Source organism: Dermacentor variabilis, unplaced genomic scaffold (genome assembly GCF_050947875.1).
Source record: "Dermacentor variabilis isolate Ectoservices unplaced genomic scaffold, ASM5094787v1 scaffold_12, whole genome shotgun sequence".
NCBI lineage: Eukaryota > Metazoa > Arthropoda > Arachnida > Ixodida > Ixodidae > Dermacentor > Dermacentor variabilis.
Window position 1 is genome coordinate 55,143,505 of NW_027460280.1, and position 4,909 is coordinate 55,148,413.

A 4,909-nucleotide genomic window follows, 5' to 3' on the forward strand; every position below is an offset into this window, starting at 1 on the left:
TCTCGCTCTGCAGATAGGATATCGTTATTCAGCCACGGACAACAAGCTTATCGCTACATTTCTAAACCTCTTTATTTATTTTGAGAATTCGACAGACTCGCCAAATACGCGGCAACAAAGGCTTCTTCAGCCATTTTCTTTAGCAGGGAATCTCAGCCTAGCATTTACGCAAAAAAATCTAGACAATTTAAGCCAATAATTGCGCCTGCAGTATAGGCGTCGCTACACCGCGATTGGGTTGTATTGGTTGGTCAAGGAAACTGCACCCATGTAAGGAAGTGAGCGGATACTTTTTGTTCAACAACAAATTACATTTTTTCAGCAAAATCTGGAGCCTTGCGTGCCAGCACCATGGTATGATTGTCAGGCACGTCGTAATGGGTGACTCTGGATTAATTTCGGCCACCTGGGGTTATGTAACCGTGCACCCGGTACTCGGTGCACGGGCGTTCCTGCCTTTCGTACCCGTCGAAATGCGACTGCTGCGGCCGGGATTCGAGCCCGCGACCACGTGCTCAGCAGCGCAATGGCGTAGCCGATAAGCCGCCGTGGCGGGTTCAACAATAAATGAAACACATTCACTGTGGCCTGAGCGTATGCTCACGTGATCAATGCATGACGTTATCGAAGTATCGCCTCGCTTCAATACCGAAGTCAGCAAGAACGTGTACATACCTATACAACCACCTGTCACTTGCTCAACAAATTATTGCCTAACTTGCAGACATGCCCGGAAGAAAAGGAGGTTGCGCTTAGTTCCTTAACAAACTTGATGATGCTGCGACCGGGTTGTCCATAGACGAAAAATTAAACTTAAATTCTGAAATTTTATGCGCAAAAAACGCGATTCGATTATGAGGCACGCCGCTGTGAGGGACTACGAATTGATCCTGACCACCTGGAGTTCTATTAACGTGCACCCAATGCATGGGACTCGGGTGTTTTTGCATTTCAGCCCAATCGAAATGCGGCCACCGCGGCCGGGATTCGATAGACAGCTATATAGGAAAAAGATTGATAAGGGAGAAGTGTAAAGTTGCATTGATATAGTGATTCGGCACAAGTGACAGTTATGTTAAGGAGTTGTCGTGATCCGCAGATTTTTTGACGAACACCGTAATGCCACCACCAGAACAATATGCTTGAGTGTAAGAAAATTACTAACCATCTATCGAAAAGAGCTCCGTTAAATCTTCAGTTGCATTTAACTCCGTTGAGACAAATGCATCAACCACATCATGGAGTTTTAGATTTTGGGCACGCAAAGTTAGGGGACGCAAGCCGACGGGCTTACAAAATAGCCCCATAGGATAAGCCCAAAAGAACGCAGGCTGGGTGAGGCACTTTGCGCATACGTAAAACTCCCTATTATTGACCAAATTTACAACCAATTTACAATCAGCACAAATTTGTGATTAAATGAATTATCGACTTGCAGCAGCATTGAAAATTTGATGTTTACGTCAAGGGGGCCGCATAATCCACAGCATTCATCCCTCCTGGAAAATTCATTGCTCTTTGGTTCCTCCAATGCTGCTAGTGCCGTGACCGAGTGACCGTGACCTTCTCTGCCTCCACCACATTTTTTTTTCAACGTCGAATTTTGTGTTGCAGCGCTGCCTCAAAATAAAAAAAATAAAAGGAAAACTCGCACGCACCGGTGAAAAGTGCACGTGAATGGACAAACAACAGAATTTGAAAGAAAAAAAAAAGTCCTTTTACGTAAGATAATTTCCGGCGTTCGAATGCCCGTCAGTCATAACTGCGATCGGTGTGAAAAAGAGACCATCCCCGCGGAGATACCTGATCATGGAAAAGACTTACGTAAGGGAAGTTTCGTTAATACTGCACACGCCTGGATCCTTTCATGCGTCGTGCGTTACTGAGGCGGCACGCAAAGGAAATAACTTCCTCTCGCGCGTGGACAGCGCGGGGCACTTGATGCGGGTCGCGCTTACCGCCGTGCCGCCCTCGTGTATACATTTCCACGCCAGCGCAGTGCATATCGGAGGGCGCCTTCATTTCGCCCGCGCTCCGTTTCTCGGTCGGACGAGAATTTGCCCAGAACGCCAGCGCGTTGGGATTGGGTCGACCGCCCTGCCCCCTTCCCCATTTGGATCGATAGGGCGCCGCGTCCTCCAAGGAGGCGGCCATGGCGGCGTGGGAACCCCGGGCCTCGGGCTGCAACGGGGCAATCAGCGCTGCGGTCGCGGCCTAAACAGCCGGCTGATTGCCCCCATAAAAGGCGCTGGGGACCTGCCCTCCTGCGCCGGCTAATTGTCCCGCCGTGGAACCACAAAAGGGGGCCCTCGGTGGCGCATGCTGGCGGGGGTCTCACCCCGCCGGCCGCCCAAGGTGCCGCCTCGCGCCCCCCGCGTGCTCGCGTCCCTCCTCGCCCCGGGGCACCCCCCTCCCCCCCGCCCCGCCTGTTCCGCCGCTCTCTCTCGGAGATGCCTCTCTCACTGCGCCGCACAGCGCCCGAGTCCGGGAAGCGCGCTTGCTCGCTTGCTTGCCGGGATTTTCCAAGGGGCCCCGAGAAACGCGATCCTCGAGAATCAATTAACGCGAGTCACTCAATACCGGACGAAAAATGGGTTCCCGCCGCTTTTGTCTACGAGTCCCGATTTTGCCCGTTTTCTCCCTCTCCCTGCGGAACGGATCTTCGAGCGAACCATCACCGCCGCTGTCAACCATCGCCTGCGCCCCCGCTGAGGCGCTTTTCTTCTTTTTCTTCTGGAGAGCCATCCGGGGCGCCCTGCCGAAGTGCGGCTTGTGTTGCTCGGGGGGAGCCTGCAGCGCGGCCCAAAACCCGAGGGTTCCCGCCACCCGCAGCATTTGGGGGCGAGGAACGCTGAAAGCGATCTTGGCCGAGAAAGCCGCGCGGTTAAATCGTCGGTGTTGGGATCCCATTCGTAGCGGGTGTAATTGGCCGGCGAGCGAGTGTACACACACGGGGTGCACTCCGCGGTCAAGAGGCCTCTTAGTCTCGCGGCGGGCGCCCTCCCGGCGGTATTCACCCCCTGCGCGCGCAGCGGGCGCTCTCAGCGAGGGGCAACGGAGTGCCGGAGAAAAGAGTTGTCGCCGCGGCGGTCGTCAAATGCTGTTGTCAGCCGCGCACTTAGCTGTGGCCATTTGGCCCACTCACAGACACGCATTCTCACGGTGACTTTCGCCTTGCGGGTGCACTTCACGTGGCTCAGGCGTTTCTCCGTTTCCCCACCAGCGAAAAGCTGCTTGGAACGAAAGCATTATGAGGATAGCGGGAGAAACTTGAACGACGGTGAAATATAATACAGTAATCGCAATGAACAGTTTTCTTTCTTTTTCTTTTTTTTTCGTGAAGCTCGCCCTGGTGGCATAGTTGTTTGTTTGAATGAAAGCTAATTCTTCTACAAGAGCACGCCCAGCTTAATACTATCTCGGAGCTTGTCCGTCAGCGTGAGCAATGTGTAGTTTCGCGTGAATGGGCCCACGCCCATATGGGGCACACTAAACACAATAACGATGCTGTTCCATTTAGTAGTTTATGTTAGCTGATATTTGGGTGCCCCACGAATAACAGATTTTGAGATTTTTAGATCACTCCTGTTAAAGCAAACTTTTGATAAGACGAACAGCTTTTCACGGTCCCTTTGAGTTTGTTTTAACGGGAATCTATGGTATAGATTCACATCCAGAGTAAGTATGCATGGTGTGCACAATGCAGATATACACGTGTCACGCTGCTGCATGAAGCCGAGCGTCGGTGCCGGGCTCGCGCACAAAATCGCCAAAACACTTTTGCTGTGCACACCGCGTTGACTGGACACTCGGGACCTCGAAAAGCCTCCGGTACTCGGGGCTAAGGGCGAGCGACACTAGCCGGCAGAGCTAAGCAAATACATTTTGAAGTTGTATCTTCAAAGAAATAGAAGATACACCGGCGGTATGTATTTGAGGTACGTACAGATGGAAGATAATAGCGGAGTTACTAGAGAGCTTTAGATTAGGGGACCCAAGCGGCTTGCGTACGCAATAACTAGGGGCCACACTACTGCGCATGCGCAGTAGCGTGGCCCCTAGTTCTTGCGTACGTTAGCCGTTTGCGTCCCCTAACCTAAAACTCTCTAGTGTATCCTGTACGATCGGGGCACCTTGCTGATAGGGAGGCTGTGGTTCCGTCTCCGGCATGCCGAAAGTCCGTTGAAGCCGGAAGCCGCCTGGGACGGCCTGCGATACGCTTGCCGCCGCCACCGTGTAACACGCGCCAGACGGGTGCGGCTGTGGAAAAGACGCTTTATTCCAGACAACCGAAGATTGTATAACCGCCTTGCAAGGGGGCGTACAACGCTATGCTTGTGCGTGTGCATGACTGTGCACGACGTCATCCCTAAGTCACGTATATACGACCTGGCCCCCTGGAAGCATCAATGCTCCCGTGTCTTCAGTGGAAACCTAGAAGCACAGCACCGCAGGTTTTTGGACATTTTATGCAAGTCCAGGCGCCGCCCTATTGTTCCATTTCACCGTTCCACCGTTGCCTGCGCTGACGTATTCGACGCTAAAGCCCAGCCCCGACTTCAGCAGTTCGCGCTCCGCCTGTGCTGCATAAAGCATATAGCAGAGGGGACAACGGGAATCCCTGCTTTAGACCTCTGTCCACGTCTACCTCACGCGATTTGACACTGCACATGGTCGTAACGACCTTTTTGCTTCTGTATCGAGATGAAGATCGGCCCATCCATGTAGTGACATATTATTATCTTGCAGATGCTATAATAGCTCTCAATGCGGAATGCTATCGTATACGCTTTCGCCACAATTAGGCAGCGCGGCGGAAATGCCACCTGTATAGGGTGAATGAACTAGCCGGTGAAAAGGGGTCTATAAGATCAACGCAGGTATACACTGCGCGATCAGGGGGTTTTCG